Source organism: Tinamus guttatus, unplaced genomic scaffold (genome assembly GCF_059628265.1).
Source record: "Tinamus guttatus ecotype Peru unplaced genomic scaffold, ASM5962826v1 Tinamus_guttatus_pri_ptg000247l, whole genome shotgun sequence".
Classification (NCBI taxonomy): Eukaryota; Metazoa; Chordata; class Aves; order Tinamiformes; family Tinamidae; genus Tinamus; species Tinamus guttatus.
In genome coordinates this window covers 4,196,697-4,215,605 of record NW_028288781.1, presented here as the reverse complement: position 1 = coordinate 4,215,605, position 18,909 = coordinate 4,196,697, and the positions used below count along the sequence as shown (strand labels likewise).

Genomic DNA, 18,909 nt, shown 5'->3' with positions numbered 1-18,909 from the left:
GAGGGAGGTGATCCTGCCCCTCTACTCAGCCCTGGTGAGGCCACATCTGGAGTATGGTGTCCAGTTCTGGGCCCCACAGTACAAGAGGGATGTGGAGCTGCTGGAGAGAGTCCAGCACAGGGCCACAAGGATGATCAGGGGCCTGGAACATCTGCCCTATGAGGAGAGGCTGAGGGAGCTGGGCCTGTTCAGCCTGGAGAAGAGAAGGCCGAGAGGGGATCTGATCAGTGTCTATAAGTACCTCAAGGGAGGCAGTGAGGAGGATGGGGCTGGCCTCTTTTCAGTGGTGGCCACTGACAGAACTAGAGGAAATGGCCGGAAACTGAAACACCAAAAGTTCCACAGGAACTTAAGGAAAAATTTCTTGACAGTGAGGGTGACAGAGCACTGGAACAGGCTGCCCAGAGAGGTTGTGGAGTCTCCTTCTCTGGAGATCTTCCAAACCCGCTTGGACGCAGTCCTGTGCCACGTGCTCTAGGTGTCCCTGTGTATGCAGGGGGGTTGGACTAGATGATCTCTAGAGGTCCCTTCCAACCCTAAGCATTCTACGATTCTATGATCTTATCATCACAGGCAGCATCTTAACAGCTGGCATTCCTCTAATAATAACTGTAGCATGAAATACATGGAGGGACAGAGCAGGGGAAAGAGGTATAGCAGGTACTTGTAGATACACTTGAACTTAATGCAATTCAACAGCTGCAAATACCAGCACTATTTAGCCTGCCACTAAGCTACAGTCCATGGACTGCTGCTAAAGTACAGTCTGTCTGAATAAAATTTAAGCATGAGCCAAGCTCTGAACAAGCCACTAGGCAAATTAAAGAAAAAAAAAAGAAAAGTCTGTGTACTACTCTAACATTGAATTTTAATGTCAGTATTAAACTGCAAATAAAAGACAGTGTTAGGTGCAGTTTTTGTTTCCTAGAATGAGAAAGCCTGTCCATCGTCCTGAGCCTTTGCTAACACATTCCATTTCCCTTTCTGTCACTTTGGGTTTTTGCAATGCATCATTTCCTGTATTACTTTTGCACAAAGTGGCCTTATCAGTTGGAAGTGCAAAATAAAGATTAAACCATGAGTCAGCAGATGTCATAGTGTCAGTCTCTCTTTCCTAAACACACGTGCCCTTCTGGGAAAACAGGGCTTGGCATTTCCAACAGCTGAGTGACCACCAGTCCCCCCGAGGGTATGTTTATTCACAAGGTACAGGTGAAACAAAAACCCCTGCCAAAGCAGGGGACATTCTCCAAAAGGCAGCCAGGAATCAGCTTAAGTTGATTTGTTACCCACTTCACCACCACTCTTTACACATCAAAAAACATGCACTTTTTTATTATGCGTGCTGTCTTCTGATGGATGAGTTGGAATCAACAAATTTTCTTGTAAATACCTCTGCTCCTTTGTCTTCCTTCGCTGCAGTTATTTATTGTATAACCTTTGGACTGACAAACATAAACATAGTTTCAGAGTTTTTTTTTTTTTTTAAAAAAAAGTATTATACAAATAGCTGTTTAGCTTGACTTGTATTTAAATAAACTTACTTAAGCAAAACGCTGAAAATGGAAGCTTCCAACTCTCAAAGAAGAGACAGTTACTCTGCCAGCAACACTAAGCACACTGTAAAATATTCAAAGTGAGTGTTTTCCAATTCCCACAGGAGATTCCATAGGAAACTCCCCCACTTTGCATAAGTGATTGTTTTTAGTGGGTGGAGAAAGGGTTAGGACAAGGTAATGATGGCCTTCCATGGTGGAGGCGGGGAAACAACTCCTAGCCCAAGATTCAGGCAAAGACGCAGCAGTTCTGGCTATTCTACTGATTTTATTATTTGTATTACAGGCTCAGGAACAAAGGCAAGAGGAATTGCATTCAATATTTTTAATATATGCTCACCACAGTCATGCATAAAAACAGCCAAGAACTGTAGCAAAGGGAATGTATGCAATTCTTAATGGAGATACTTGGTTGTTGAATAAAATAAGATTAAATGAATTTTTAAAATCTAGTCAATATACCTCCTTCGCAGTATCCATTAGTTATTGACAATATAAAGAAACAAGAAGCAGAGAGATTTTAATTTGCTTCTTCAAAAACACTTAGTAAATTTGATCTTCTCTGGAAGACACTCTGTTCACCAATTCAGCTTTTCCCTCAGTACAATAGTTAAGCCTTTTTAAAAAAAAAAAAAAACAAAAAAAACAAAAACAAAACAGATTTTGGCTTAGAAACCTCAGAGCTGTCAGTTTGCTCCCTGCAAGGGCTATTTCTGAGCCCTACTAAAAAGCACCCAGTCTAAGCAGTGGTCACGCTAGAATGTGCTACAACAGATGATTTGGTACTTTCTCTATAACCCTATTCTTGAAATAAATAGCAGGATTTTTTTTTTCTTTCTTTTATCAAATGACTCTTATAAAGGAGATTTATGAAGTCTTCTGCTGCTTTACTCTGTTTTTATCAGAGTTCTTTCTTTTCACTTTCTTAGGGTAGAAGATCAGATCCGTGTTATCTTGGAGAAATGCACGTAAACCTTGCAGACATCTAATGGCATTACAATATACATTCACTACAGAAGCAACTTTGAATTCAAACTCCTGTAAAATTCAAAGAGACTCTTTATGCAGAATGACTTTTCCTTTTTATTTCCAAAAATGACAATCACTATTTCCAACTTGTTCTACAAAGTAGCCTCTGGCTTGGCTCCCAAGAGCCAAGACTAACCAAAGCATCACGTCTGAGAAACCTCCTCTAGGAGAAGTGCTTGCCGTGCTTGAATGAGGGATTGCCCTAAAAAAGAATGTCTCCCTTCTATAGGGGCTATCTCTGCGGATAAGCAATGATAGATACCAACTATACCCTTTAATTCAGCAGAAGTTAAGAAAGCATAAAAGGAAGACTCATGCAAAAAGCAGCTGTTGAGTGCAGCCCTACTAACTACAGCAGAAGTTCGTCATGTTTCTTGCCAAAATTAACTAACAGCTCCCAAGAGAGCACGTAACTACCAAAACCATCCCCTTTCAGAAGGAGGAACTGCACAGCTTCTAACTTATTCAATAAATTATTTTTTTAAGTCCTGAATGAGACCTGAACCCCAAAAAGCAGAATCATCACTCACTCAAAGTAAAATGGCAGGGCCAGTGCTTTATCTATGGGAGAAGTAGAAAAAAGAAAACAAAATACTGCTAAGTTACTAGGGAGCAGAGAGAAATAACCTTACACTACCAACCATCACCACACTTCAAGCCAAGCACAAAGCACCTGGCTGGTTTCTAGGCTGGACCATAGCTCTGAACACTGACTGTCATGCTGCCCATCAACTTTGGAAAATCAGGCTACTCAGGAAGACCCCACAGCTAGACTGACCACTGACCTAAGTTAGAAGCCCTTTCCTAAAGCATCAGAAAGACGAGAAAATTTTTTTTCCCCTTTCATCATAACAGTCCTGTGAATTTTCTTTCCACACAGATCATTCCCTTTCCTGACTTTTTGAACTGTCTTTAGAAAGCAGGTGTTGTTTACAACAATAACAAACACACATCTGTGTAGGTGTGTTAATACACACAAAGGCAAGATAACTGAAACCTCTTCCTATATTTAGATCTGTCTGGTCAGCTCTAATTGCATAATTTAATCAAAACCCTCTCCAACGGAAATACATCTATATTCATCACAGGCATCAAAGGAAACATCTTTACAAACTATATCCTTTTACAAACCAACACATGGTCCCACACCACTTGTCCAATTGTTGGATTCCTCCTTTGGGAAGGGCATGGAATTTTATTTCTTTTTATCAGCTGAAAAAAGCATTTCCCTCTGATTCATGAGGATAGGATGGGAGGAGCTTCCTTCACAGGTGAGGCGAGGGGGCTTGTTAACATGTCCCTTTCATGGCTTTTTAAGTTAAAACATGTATTTGTAGCACAAAGGAAAACTTTTACAAAACAGGAAGAAAAATGCCCATAATCAAGCTTTTTGAGTTAAGCCCATGAAATGCAAAAAGCGTTCTATGTTCAATTACAGAATGACACAGGTTAGCACAAACACTGTGGAATTAGAAACACACCTCTTGGTCCATTCAAGGGTACTTTCACAACAGTATTTTAAGGGTGAACCACCCCACATGGGAAAGCTGATACAAGCCATTGTTCCTACTAACGATTCATTTTACTAAGAGTTTGCCCTGATACAGTTACATCAGCTGCATTAAACCACTTCTAAAGACTGTGACCCAGACCTCATTTATCAGAGACTAAGTGAAGATGTTAAATTACAGCTCAAGATCCTCAGCTTTAAAGCAGAATGTTTCACTAAAGGAAGAGACAACAAAAACTGAGGAAGAAAAGAATCTAGTCATGAAAAAAGTGCCATTATGTCAAATCTCATTATAACAGAACAAATAGATGAAAAGTAAAACAAAAAGGAAGGTTTTAATTTTTTTGGTTCACAGATTAGGCCCCCATCTACCATTTATACACTTGAAATAAAAACAGTCTCTTCAATTTGCCACTATTAAAACATAATAGGTCTATATTGATTAGAGGCACACTTTTTTTTTGAAAAGAATTCCTCTAGATTTCCTCTCTTTTGCCTAATTTGCAAAATCAAATGAGTTTTTTTTTTTTAATGACTTAAAATACCATATATTAATCACATCTTTAAAGGAGAAGATGCAGAGGGGAAGATCTACATTAACTCTTGTGAAATGTCCCACAATTCGCAATCAATTTCCAGCCATCATCCTGGAGGGCGAAAGTGTTTAAAGATGATACAGCTTTACAAGCCAAGTTTATATAACCTAGAAACAAACATCAAGATCTGCCAAATTTCCACCCTCCAAGGAAACATTGTTTAATTACTGGATGCCATGGTCTTCTGAAAACCAGGCCTGGACTCCCACATGACACAAAAAACATTTTGTTCCCAGTCCCCACGACAGCCACCAGAGCAGCAGCTGCACTATCACATTGCACCAAATGCTCCTTGGCACTCGCTTGGTATTTGTCAAGCCACTTGAATGTGCCAGATGCTTTATAAGCAGAAGAAATGAAGATCACAATGCTTAGAAACGCCTCGGAAGCTTACACAGAAGAAGACGAGAACCTTTCGAGACAGAGATTTACAAGCAAATGTGCATTTACACGGATCGCCCTGAAATCAAGCCAGGAAACTTACAGTTTGTCTTCAAAATACACCAACAAATACAGATCTGGATTCATGAAAGCTTCTAGTGACAAGGAAATTACAAGTTTGAGCCTACCTACACTAAAAACTCCAACTGCCTTCAACTGCACACCAATGTAATCCTAGTACGGTTGCAGTTCCACTTATATGTATATGTAAATATACACGTAATAAAGTTATTGACAAAGAAATAGGAAACCATTTACACGAAGTCTCTATTTTTACAAATGTTTGATCAAGATAATTACTTTGTTAACTACTACTAGCAATAGTAGTTAAGTGAAGATGCAGGCTCAGCAGCAGCAGCCTTCCTCCCGAGCTGGCAGGTACACTTGAAACGAAAGATGTCACACATCACCTCAGTCAGCAGCCAGGCCAACCACCTTCCATGTGAGGGTCGCTTCACTGATGAAATCAAAAGGCTGTCTTCTTAGGAGCAGTTTGTGCTGAAGGAGCCTACTGACTGTAACTGAACTTGTTAACAACACAGTTTTTTCCTGACATACTGGAGCCCATAAAAGCTGGTCAGCAGCAGGAGTCACAGAGCCTGCTGAGGTGAAGCTCAGAGAACACAGGCCCTGTTTCCTTCCCTATGGCTTTGAGCAAGACGCTTTCTCACTGGAAGCCCTAGTGTCTCCCACTGTCAAGCGGAGAGACTGCTCTGAGGGCTACTGCCCAAGACAAGTACTGTCAGATGCAGAAAGCTGCACTGGGGAGCACAAGCCCCAGTGCTTGCTCGTAGCTCTGCTCCGAAACAGCCATTACCCCAGGCAACAAATGCAGGCTGTGGACCAGGGACCTGCCTAGAGGCAGCTCACCCAAAGCAAGAGCCTTGTTGCATGTGCCTGTGCTACTGCACTCAGCTTGGGCACATAAAAGTGCCTCCTAACCACTGCCAACAAAGAATGAGAGGTCCAGAGGCCTTGGACCCACATTCTGCCTTTTAAAAGCACAAAATGAAGGTGTGTCTGTATTTGAGGATTCAAAGAAAACCAGAAAACTGCAGAATGAAGCAAGCAAGAACAGCCATCATAGCATCCCATGGTCAGAATATCTGCAGAATATCATATCGGACCATCTTCTCATATCGCTGAGATCAAGGCTTTGGAGGAGTTTGTGCAGAGGTGTCAATCAACAGATAGGAATCGACAGATAGAGCAAATGACTGCAATCTATTTATCTGATCCATGGTTATCTGTAAGCTTTATCTTACTAACTTTATTTATTTCCTCTTTTGGAAGAGGAGTCAAGCCACATCATCACCAAGCATCCTTTATCTCTGAGCTTTTTTACTAACAGAGCCTTACACAACTCACTATATGGAATTAGTAAACTCATTATTCATTCCACCATTGTTTTCCAAGCCCAATCTAAATTTCTAAAACTCAGTCTTTGCAAAACTGAAATCCTTACAGCTGAGGCACTGAAACATGGTATTTCCCAAACAAAACACCTTCCCTAGGGTCACAGCTGAGCAACTAAAACAGGCGTAACGCTTCCCAAATTTTCCACTGCTGTTTGCTACTGAACAGCAGTGATAGGTGTCCCAGGACAGTGGACAGAGGAGCTCCGAGCCCTGGATAAGCTGCAAAGCTAGCCTGCCAGGATGAACTTCCAGGACTTGTAGCTTTCCAAAACTACTTGCTTCTAGGCTAAAAGCCAGCACACAAAGAACGCACACAAATGTTTTGGAGTCCTAGTCTTTAAGTTGAGAATTTAGATACCTTTAATTTGGGGGTCCAGCTCAGGCTCCCAGGCTTCCAGGTTCTCCAGATAACTTCAGCTTTTGGCTCAGGCGGCGCAGACTGCTGACCCTGGCCTGGGTGCCTGACAGCCCTAGTGTCCCAGGCAGGTGAGGGCCAGAAACTAGGCCAAAGTGTGATGGAAATCTGCCTGTATTCAGAAATACGCAGCATTAGCCACAGCAGCCGGCCACCTGGGCCCGCAGCGCCCACCACGAGGGTCTCCAACTCCTCCTTTCATAGATGGAGCTGCCTGCTGGAGGTCCCCTGCTGACCCTCCAGGAGGACAAGGATAGTGAGGAAGGTGCATTACATGTGGCGGACACAGCCCTGGGCCCCCTTCCCTCCTTGCAAGCAATATGGACCCTAAGCACCCTTTGCAAAGCAGCATGGACCTTGGCTCCAGTGATGATGTGATGCTGGCTTTTCAGCACAAGCAACATCGTTCACAGTATCTGTGTGTCAGAAATGAGAGTGGGAGCCAAGTGGTAATTAGACTAGACTGACCAACACCAATTTTAGTCACTCTCTTCATCCAGCGTAACAACTGCTGTTTCTTCTAGCAGGACACGTACTCTGTCAAAATTCCTGTAAGTCTCCTTTAATATCTTCCCCAATCTGATGCAATGCACACAAATACTACGTTATCAAGCTGCCCACTGTCCTCCAAGCTGCCTGCTTCTTTCCTTCCCCAGAACAACCACTCTCCAGTCCATGAGCACAGATACCTACAGAAGCACTTTCCAATTCCCTTCAGCCAAAACAAAGCAAATTCATTTTAAATTGTGGGTTCTTGGGAACCCAGGTGGCATTATCGGAAACCATTTCAGGACCTTCACAGGAACACTCTTGCCAGCAGATCTTGGGGTAGCCCTTAGGGGACGGCAGGCAGAGGAAACATGCTAGAGCAGGATGATCCTCAGCCAGATCTAAGGACACGATGGCACAAAGGAAGATGCCATCAGCCCGGGAAGGCAAGGACAAGCATTTATATTCCACTCTGTCAATAATTCATTCAGCAAACAATGGTTAGGGGACTCCAAAGAGCAACACCGGAGAACGAAGAAAGCATTTTTGTGAAGGCATCGCCAAAAGGGCCCCAGTATTTATCTTCACCTACTTGTCTGCTCCCAGCTTACTAACTACAAGAGATTTATCAGACGTGACCATAAGCAAGAATCATTTCTGACAGACTAGTAAAGAAGAGGGCAAAGGGAACACTTTGCCAGTAGACTGTAGCAAACAGCCCTTTAGCCTTCATGCCAGTTACGCTTAGGTGCTGTTTTCTACACAGGACAAAATTTCAAAGGTGGCTGTAGCCAATTTTTTGGGTGTGGCCTCCAATTCCTGAGCCTCTGCATAATTCCTTGGCATAACGTATAAACTGACAAAGGAATTCAGTAAGAACTTCATTCAGGCACTGCAACTAGGAAAACTACCAAAGGAGTTTAAACTTGTAGATATTTAGGTTTATTTATTGAAAACAAGAAATACTTAAAAAAAAAAAAAAAAAAACTCCACTCTCTGAGGAGATCCAAAAAGCTAGCAGAAACAAGAAAAAAAAAAGATAAACATATTTAAACATATTTACCATACACAGTTAACACAATTGCTTTCTACACTTCTTTTGAGAAAAAGGGACTCAAAGCTAAAAATTTCATAATGGTTTATGAAGCAGTGAAGAATGCAGGAACCTAATAAACACTCCATTGCCTTATAGCATCCTACACTAGTCCTATTCATTGACAATGGCTTCTAGAAATGTCAGCCTATTTTTACAGAACATTTTAAAATGGATCTAAGAATTAGCTGTTCTTTAGTTTCTTGGTAATGCAGCTAACAATACCTGGTCCAGCAGTTGTTTCAAATTATTTTATACTTTAAAGTGGAAAAGAAAGTTTATGTTACAAAGAAGTTACAGGATGTTTTTTCCCCCTAAAAAAGTCCTATCTTATACCGAATCTGCACTAGACACATTTTTCTCATAGTTACATTAAGCTAGAAAACCTTCTCTAATAGAGCTGCAGTTCCTACCAGCAAAATAACACTTGACCAGAGAAGCTTGAGTTCTCCTCCCCCTCCCTCCCCTTTCACCCCCTATAAAATAAGTTGTATCACTAATGTTTGCAGTTTTGCTGCCAACAGAACTGCACTGGGGCTTTGTGACTGAGGTTGTTGGCAGTATCACCTTCCCCTGCTAATCATCAACATAAGTATCTGGGGAAAAAATGCAAATGAGACCTTGTCAAGGAAGCATTTCAAGGAAGTCTTCAGCTGGGAGGACTGTAGCTCTCGTTTGTAACCAGCTCTCCCCAACAAGGTCATGGCTCCACAAGCAGATGAGCAGCTTAACGCTTGCTGCCACCCGAAAAGGTCTTCCCCTAACCGCTTGTGCTGGCTTTGGTACTCCACCATCATTTCCACTCTGCTCAGCTCCATCTGCTGATTCACCTTCCTAACCTGGCAAAAACATTACAAAGTCATTGCCAGAGCCGTTCAGCCTGCTCAGAACAGGGCACATACCAGAGTCATCCTGCCAAAAGATGGGAAGAAACTTGTGGCTGTGGTTCAAAGGAGCAGAGCAGAGATGGAGCCCTCTCCATCTTGTGGAACTACATCCCTTTTCATTTTAAATGATGATCCAGGACAAAGAGTTAGCATTAGTTCACAGAGGTATCAGCCCTTCAGTTTCTGTGGCATGCCAAACCTTGCCAAACTTTGTCTCTTCCCCCAAGGAAAAAGCTCTGCCCTAGGTAGCTCTGAATAACCAGACGGTCTTGCAAGGTTCTCTCATCTGCTCTAGGTAACTAGAGGGCAACTTTTAAGCAAAAAGAAAAGTAATCTCCTACTGGCTTTTCAAAAAATATCCCACACTACTACACTACAGAGTTTTAAGCTGCAAGTATTTACAGTGTTTCCCAGAAGAAATCTAATAGTACATATTACAAAAACTATAATTAAGTTACCTTATTTTTTTAAGTTAATAAAGACAAAGAGTTTTCCTTTGGCTACCGCATCCAAGTGGAAGCACTTAACACTGATACAAGCATGGATAATAAAGAGCCTATTATTAAGTACGCCAGACTGCAAAGCTAGCAATGGGCAAAAATGCAAAACAGGAAACTGTAATAGCTGAGATCGCAGCCTATACATAGCCAGGTTTCCTGAGGCATTCAACAAGGTCAAAATTCTCACCTTTTGAAATAGCACAGTTCTTCACCAAAGGCACAAACCAGGTTATTAGAAGAACGCAATAGAGACAAAGCACAACCAATTTCGGTTTTATATATCAACATAGCTCCTACTCTTAGCAATATAAAGGTGGAAGCGTGCAACATTGAGAGGAAAGATCAAGAGATTACAATGGAAGGAGGCCAAACTTTAGTCCTGAACATTGAAGATTCCTGGAGATCCCAATAAAGCCACACAACCACTGTCTCTTACCCCAGCTCAGGAAAGCACACCTTTTAAGTGTATTTGACATCCCTGAAAGTCTACATGTTGGAAATCAAGCCAGTGTAATCACATCGTTCAGCTGGCAGTTCCAGAAGCCATCGTGCACGTGTTATCAGCTCGCTAAGGTCCCAGGTAAGAAATTTCAACACTACTTCCTATCACTGTTCTGACAGAACAGTAATGCCGTGATAACAGAAAGAGAAAAGAAGTTCTCAAAAGAAACACCTGTTAACCATTTGAAAGCAACAAGGATCTGCTCAATGCTAAAAGAACAGTTAGCCCAGAAAGGTGGATAGAGCGCTGCTTGCTTCAGTGCACACACAAAATCACACCAAGGACCAAGGGATGGGGATCTCAGGAAATGCTAGTTGCAAATGAGGACAGAGCCTCATTTGCCTTGCAGAGTCAGAGTCACAAGAGAACTGCTCTTTAATGTAATACAGCATTTTCACCAGGAAGTCAAATTCAGCAGTGCTAATCTAAAAATGTTTAAGTTTCAACACAACATTGAAGATCTGGTTGGAATTTTCCAAAGAACAGACTCTCATGAATTATGACAAAAATCCTGGTCAGGTCACTTAGTTTGTTTCCCTAATTTTGACCACTTCAAAGAGTTCTATTTATAATGTCCTGTGACCTTATTGTGCTTCTTTTAAGAATTTCAAGTACAAAGCAGGAAAAGCAAAAAATGCAAAGCAGAAGAAGGGAAAAATAAAGGGGGGGGGGGAGAGGAACAACCCCTCCCCAAGTTTTACCTTAATTTTAGAATACTTTTAAACCATCCGAAAGTCTGAGAGAGCTGCCTTGCTCATCCTCCCTTCTATGTTTATATCCTTGAGGCTTGCTTAACACATAGCTTGGTCCCGTTACAGTTTAATTAAGCTGTACCCATCTCTGTCACCTTGCTTCACACAGCACAGATAAGAAGCCACTTTTCAACCACATTTTTTCTCTGCTTGTGAACTATGAAAAGACTCTGATCTACAGCAGCTTCCTGCTGTTAATCATTTACCTACATGAAAGTAGCATTTAATTATTTATATATAAGAATGGGCAATATACAATCACTTTGATAAATTTACAGACTCTTCTCAGCTTTACACTGGTCAGCCTACCTTTCTCTGATCAAGATACTTTAACCCTCGAGCCATACTATTTTAGACATTCATATTGCTTCCATATTGCACACATATATATGTGGAATTATTCACTTTTGACATATAACACAGTAAGAATGAGGTATTTTTAAGTGTCTCATGCTCTATTTTCATCACACTGCACAGACAGAATACATTTATTATTTGCAATGCCTTAAAAATTGGCAGTTTGATATGATACATCAGAGAAACATCCTCAGGGTCTCTTTATATGAACAGAGAATAATGAGATACTAATTCCCCAATATTGAACAAACTGAAGAAAAAAGCTCAAACAAATAAAATTTTTGCAAACTATGGTCACTACATGACCCAAGCAATCTGCACATCAGGGTTTCTTTGAGTTCATAAAAACCTTTTTGACCTGCTATATCAGCATGTTGAGTGTTAGCTCTGTGTGCCTATGCACTTTTTTGCTTTCATCTGCCTAGACAGGCTTCTAAACACATTTATTACTCTTGAAGCTTCTGAACAGACAGTGCTGTAACACTGTATGTAAATCCTGAGATCTATTCCCTACTCCTGCACAAAATCTACATGAAAATAGAACATTTGCTGTTTCTAACAATAGTTCTCAGTGATTAAATAAGGTCCATCAGTTGAAACTGTTAGGCAGACATGATGTTTACACCCATAATGTGCTCAGAACAGAGAAAACAGTGAAAACACTCAAGATTGTCTATAATCATTTGGGCCTTATTAGGGAAAAAAAAAAAAAAAAGAGAGAGACGTTAAATGGATATCTGATTTCCAAGTTATCCATTGCTGGATTTATAGCCCACAGATCACTTTGATGTGGATTGGCATTTTAATGATAAAAACTTGCAAGTTAAATACTTCTGAAGATCATTAAGTGCTATAATTTAGACTGACTATACTGACTTATTCAGATATACTCATCTGTGCCACGTTGGAAAAAGCATTGCCTTTATGAACAAAGAAATATGAAATAATACTTCAAAAATCACTGATTAATCATTTGCTTACATGCCAAGTGAACATAATAGTTGTCTTTAGGTGATACTGCTTTGAACAGTGCCTAAACATAATGACTCACAAAAAGATATATTTATTTAAAAATAATTTGTCTTCCTCTTTGCACTCCAGACTTTGCCTGTATACGCTATGGAAAGGATGACAGAAAACAAAATAAGAAAGATGGGTGACTGCTGCATCTATTCCAATATCAGTCTCCCATATGGAAACATGATACTGGAATAAAAGTGACATTAGTCCAGAACAATTACAGTCAGGGTTATGCTAAATGACGAAACTGTGCAAGTATTCACAGTAGCTGTACTGGTCAAGTGTTGGCAAGTCCAAAAGCAAAAAGCCTCAAGACTTGCTCTAAACTCCCTCTTAATGCAGTCTCCTAAGAGATGTCACTCACAAGAAGAGCACAACTGAGTAAAGGAATCTTAACTTGCATAGAATTCTTCATAATTAACAACAGCAATACTAGCATGCACAGTACTGCAGTCACATTGCTACACAACACTTCTATGGCAGCAATCCTCATGCCAAAGTACTTGATATATCCCCTCCCTTATCAAAATAAAAGCAAAAAATGACTCACCTACACAATTCAGTAAAGTTACGTGTTACATGAACTGAATATTTGACCTCACAAATTCAAATTAAAAGTATGTGCTCAATCTGCTTCTGTTCAGCTATGAGGCAACCCCACAGCTGACATGGAAAGGTTTTTTTTTTTTTTTTTTTTTTTTTAAAAAAAGTATTCTTTAAGATCTAGATTTTTTCCTGAAAATGTTTTATGTGCCTTTAAAGTAGCCTGTTTATTTTATGAAATGTTTGGCTTCTCTACCATGTTAAAAAATAACAGAGGCACCCCCCTCAAATACACAGAAAACCAAAGAGCCTCTCTGATGCAAATGAACATTTGTTCTCTGGGGAGGATAGGGATCTTTGTGGCAGCCATTAACAGCTAAGAGTGTCCTGCTCATCACCCCTGAATTCCAGCCTTGTAAGGCACTTCACAAACGCCTAATCTAACATTTTCTCTCGTTATTTTGCATCTTTAAGAACGGCCACATTCTAATAGAAGTAGTTATACAACAGTCTGTACCGATACAGCTCTACCAGCTAAAAGCAAACAAACAAACAAACAAAAAAAAACCCACACTATCAATTTAAAATAACTTAATTCCCATCCTAAATGAAAATAGCTCTTCTAGTATAAAATAACTCCTCTGTGTTGTTCTAAAGTTACACAATTTTAGCTGGAGTAAAATAGCTAGAGAACTACAAGACGCCTATGTACATAAACTTTTAAGCCACCAACACTTTGAGCCATGCTTGCCAATTTGGTGTTTATATTTTAAATGTGACTTCTCTGTTAAGTAAGTTTCAAAGGTAAGCTTGGAGAAACTCTATCATCACTATTAAGACTTGTAAGCTTTCCATTTTTTGAGAGACTGCTACATTTAGCAGAAAGACCCCTGGAACAATGTGACTCTGGTGATGCTAGAGGGAAACAAGTTCAGTTTTTGTGGCAAAGCAGACCATTCCTGACTCCAAAATGGCACTGGAGTGAGTCATAAATACTAAGCCACAGACAAACAAACAAACAAAAAGCATTAGAAGAATCACTTCATTAACCATCAAACAGGCTGTGAGACCTGATTTTCATTTTCACAAGTTTTATGCCCCTCCTTTCAATAAGGTCATTTCAATCATCTGTGTTAACATAGTACAAGAGAGCTCCATGCCCACATTCTATACAATACTGTGCCCAAAAATCAAGCTTAATTCTTTTACACCCCCAGAAAGCATCTTAGCTAATATACTTTGTATTGAGATGTAACTGAACTGGAAGGCTAATTAATCTTCCACACATACTGACTACTTACTTTCTTTGCCTCTCGCATATCCCTTGAAATTTGTTTTCTTAGCTACTCTTGCGACTAAAAAATAGTCTGTAAAAATAAGAGATGTTTCTTCATTGACAGGGATACGGCACTGGTATTCACGGTTTAACCAGATCTTAATACAGGCAAAACTCTCAAATCATTATGAAACATACTGTCTACTAGAAAGAAGAAGCAAAAAGGAGTTTCACCAGGATTTTCTTGAAACGCTTCATATAGCACAAACAACAATACCTAGGATATATAATATCATACAGAGGACAGCTTACTCTCTGTGGTAAAGTACTTACTAAGCTCTTTAGAGCAGAAGCATGAATCTTAAAACCATGGTTGCCTTCACCAGGAAAATCAGTGACCTATGCCAACCTATATTCGGGATTCAAGACATGACTAAGATGCTCTGTCCTATACAAGGACTTGGATCTACAGAAACATTTCAGCAGCTACAGTCTTTAGTAGGACAAAAGTAACAAAGAAAAAAAATGGCTTGTTTGCCTCTCTTGATATGTGACAGCAAAATCAGCAGGTAGAGCCTGGCTGATGTTGAGCCTTGAGAAGATACACAACAATTCAATTGAGAGATGTTCACTTGAAGCCTCTCCCCCCCTCACCTCAAAAGCTGCACGTATCTTCATCTATTTCAGCATGCAATGACTGCAAGCAAGAGATTAAGAGTCAACCTAAATTAGTTCAGCATCTATTCCTCACAGGGCCACAAGCCTTAATTTCAACAACTCTTTGCATAACTTAAGGAATAAGCACAGTGTTCTCTATTTGATTCCTAAGCCACCCATACCTGAAGCACAATGGGACATGTCACAGACACTTGCTTTGCTGCCCTCATAATACGGTTTAATTATGATGACTGAACTAACGGGCTCACATCATAGACTTTTACAGGTTGACCCCATGTCATCCTGATGTATCATTTTGCACCAGTTCAGTGCTGTAAATCAATTTAAGATCTCCAGCAGGTTGAAAAGGCTGGTAATGATGCTTTCTCTGCAGTCTCTGGGGACTCCACATTATACACAACTTACATTATTTATAAAGCTGAGATGATGCCTCCATTAGGCTTGTAAGGCTACTCAAATGAGCTTTTATTTTACACACACAACTTGGACTTCATGGAGCAGACCACTGGCCATATGTGATATACAGTGCATTCACGCCTCAGTTGAAAACAAGGTCACGACCCCTTCAATTTTGAAATTTAACTCTTTATACCAATCAAAGCAATGGATAATTTAACTGGAATGATTTCCTAGTATTTAGAACTATGAGAAATACCTTTATCAACCTTTGTATTGCTTTTCTCTACATTCAGCTCTTCACTTTGCATTCAGACTACAGAAGAAGAGCTAACACTAAATCCATCAGCTTTTAAACACTTGATTTGACAGTTAATATTTATACATAAACTGAAAGACCTCAGTCTGCTCGTTTAGTCACTTTTTTCCAATATTTTGGATCATCACATCTTCAAGGGTACACAAAAAAGGCTAATTGAACAGCACAGAGTAGGAAAAAAAATCTACTTGATTACATACCATAGTGGTTGAAGGGGTCAAAACTGAAGCAAGGACAAATCCACACCCCTAAGGTAACGTGATCATGCCTTGAACTGATCCTCTCTGATAGCTGGGGAAGGTTTCTGGATCACACAACTCAAAGGAAATCTCTCTCAAGCTCCCACTTACAATCTGAGGTGAACAGCAGGACTTGATCCCTAAGGCCAGGGCAGTAATTTCAAATAAAATGGATGGATTTTTCTGGGGCGGGGGGACAGGGGAAGAAGCTGTTTATTTTCTGTCAGTGATGATCTTTCAGGCACAGTGAAAGAGTGAACACGCAAAACTTAAAATCAAAAATTCAATGACAATCTCTTATAACCTTCACAGCACTACTGCCTGATTCAATAGAAAAATAAAATGAATATTAACCAGTTGCAACCAGAAACTAATCTGTCATAATTCAGTGCAGTAATTATAGACAAGTAAAACAAATAAGTCAATGTTAACACCTCAAGTTCCTCTGTGTGATTTGCTCCTATTGTTTGACACAACAAGGTGCAGACACTTAGCCACACGAAGACCAGCAGAATCACAGACACACGTCCCTAACGAAAAGTGGTCTCTGCAGGCTACGTTACCTACAGTTTTTAGGTCTTATCCCTGTGTTCTATTTAAAAACACATACAACTATTGAAAAAAAAAATCCAACAAGCATTTTAAGTTTTCTCGTTGACTACTCCTCTGCTTGCAAACAAGATCTAAGACATCAGTAAGGATGGGTTTCAAATGCAGCTTTTTCTTAAACATGTTAATTTCCAGAGCCCATATTTTCAAACACTGACATCCACTAAACAGTGACATGTTTTGTGGTAGTGACATTTCCCATTTGCTTGCATCAGAAATACACATCTACTTTTATTCTTCCTCTCCTTGATCTAATAATACTTCTCCATCTTCTAATAAATGTTAGCTTTCTTACATTCAATAAGCATCTTGGGTTTTTTTGCCTAAAATACACCAAAATAATGAACATTTGTCAGAATAAGGTATAGCTTATTCCTGTACTGTAAAAGCAAACTGTAAAGTCGGCCAACATCAGTTTTCAGATTGATCCACTAACAAAAGAGCAAGCCCAGCAGCCCTTTCTCAGGCACAGCTTCCACTGACCTCACTTTATAAAACAAAAAACAAACAAACAAACAAAAAAACAAACTCACGATTTGGCCCAGATCCTCCTGAATGCATGACTTAGTATTTCCACACCAGTACGTTTTAATAAGCTTTAAAGATCTATATTCAGGATAAGATAATTTGGCTGCAGGGTCCAAACAGATGAAGGAACTACACTGAGAGCAGTAAAATCATATGCATCGCAAGATCCTGTTAGCAAGAAGAGGAGGCAAAAAAAAAAAGTGAACTTTCCTTGACCTCTAAGCAGAGATTTGTCATTAAAAAGCAAGAGGAGGGGAGGGGGCCGCGGAAAGGCCGAAGGGAAGAGAGGAGGGAAGCGAAAGGACAGGGCAGCGAGGCGGAGGGCCAGAGGTGCCCGGCGCGCGGGAGCTCGCGGCCGCCGGGCTTCCCCGCAGCACAAAGAGCAGCTCTGCGGCGGGGCCGCGGGCCGGGGCAGCGGCGGGGCCACCTGCCTCCCCCGCCGAGGGACCTACCCGGGAAGTTCAGAGCGCGCGGGCGGCGGGGGCAGCCGCCGCCGGTCCCTCGCCGCGCCTCCCGAGGGGCGCCATCATGCCGAGCAAGCCCCGCCGCCTCCCCGGCGCGGAGCCTCTTCCCGCGCCGCCCGCGCTGCCTCCGCCCCGGCGGCGGAGCCGCGGGCTCGTTACCGGCTGCCGGAGGGGCTGGGGAGCCCCGCGCCGCCGCTTCCCGCGCCTGGATGGCCCCGCTCCGCTGGCGTCAGGGAGTCGGAGCCGCCCGGCCTCCACTGAGCGCTGCCGGAGCGGCCGGCGCGCGCGCTCCCAGCGCACACGCGCGCACACGCACCGGCCGCCGAGGGAGCCGCGCCAAATTCCCGCCCCCGCCGCGCGCAGCGCAGCGCCGCCCCGGGCCGCCCGCCAGCTCTGCGCCCCGCTCCGCGTCGCGGCCGCGCTCCCGCCCCGCTCCGGCGTCCCAATCGCGGGCGCACTCCCGCCCCTCTCCTGCGTCCCAATCCCGGCCCCACTCCGCGTCCAGCTGCCGGCCCCGCTCTTGGTGCTAGTGCCGCTCTCGCCGTGGTGCTGACGGCGCCCGGCGCTCGCGGCAATGGGCGCACCGCACCGCAGCGCTGCGCAGTTTCGTTTCTCCTCCCTGTGTCTCCGCGGCCACCAAATTCTGGGGCCACCAAGTTTGCCCCGCAAGCCTCGGGGCTGGCAGGGTTTGAAAAGGTGCATTTCTACTCGATGCAGCACCTCGAGATGCTCCTGCAGCCCCTTGCTGCCAGAAGATGGAGTTTTAAGAAAAACTCCCGAGTACCATGAGACTTGCAGTGCGGATTAATAAACTGGTAACATTCTGGTTGAAATGGATTTCATCCTGCCTCTTGCCTATAAGTGATTCATTCTGTTACCTCTGACCAGTGTCTACGTTTAATACCGAGGTCATTATTAATAATAATAATACCCTCCAATACCAGATCACTCTTTATCCCAAGGCCCTTCACATGTGGGCCTCATCCTGGTCACACTTACTATTGCAGTTACTCCTAATTTACGCAAGTAAACCCATTAAAGTGCAGGAGGCTTCTTGTGCAGTCAGATATGTAGAATGAATTCTTACTCCATCTATAGCCTTCTGAAACAAAACTGAACTCTATTTGTATGTTCAAGCATCTGTTCAAAAGCAGGCCTGGTTGAAAGTTTGGAGTACATTTGAAGAAAGACAAGTTTTTCTAGACACTTTTTATAAAGTGTCTTTACAGTACTTAGATGAGCATAGCACAACTGTGATTGAATTAAAACTGATTCCTTACCAAATACCCCTG

The 18,909-nt window shown here is 41.9% G+C and overlaps 1 protein-coding gene across 3 annotated transcripts in view; it reads right to left on the bottom strand.

Annotated features, from left to right (window-relative positions):
• SMAD1 (SMAD family member 1) overlaps nucleotides 1-17,793 on the bottom strand; it is a 47,172-nt gene extending 29,379 nt beyond the window's left edge. The window contains exon 1 of one of the 3 annotated variants that reach the window (XM_088526577.1): nucleotides 17,777-17,793. The gene's annotated coding sequence lies outside the window, so the exon portion shown is untranslated. Of the gene's footprint in view, nucleotides 1-17,158; nucleotides 17,441-17,605; nucleotides 17,744-17,776 lie in introns of those variants that run through there. The other 2 variants (XM_088526575.1, XM_088526576.1) reach the window with 2 other exon arrangements.
• Nucleotides 17,794-18,909: the final 1,116 nt, after the last annotated feature.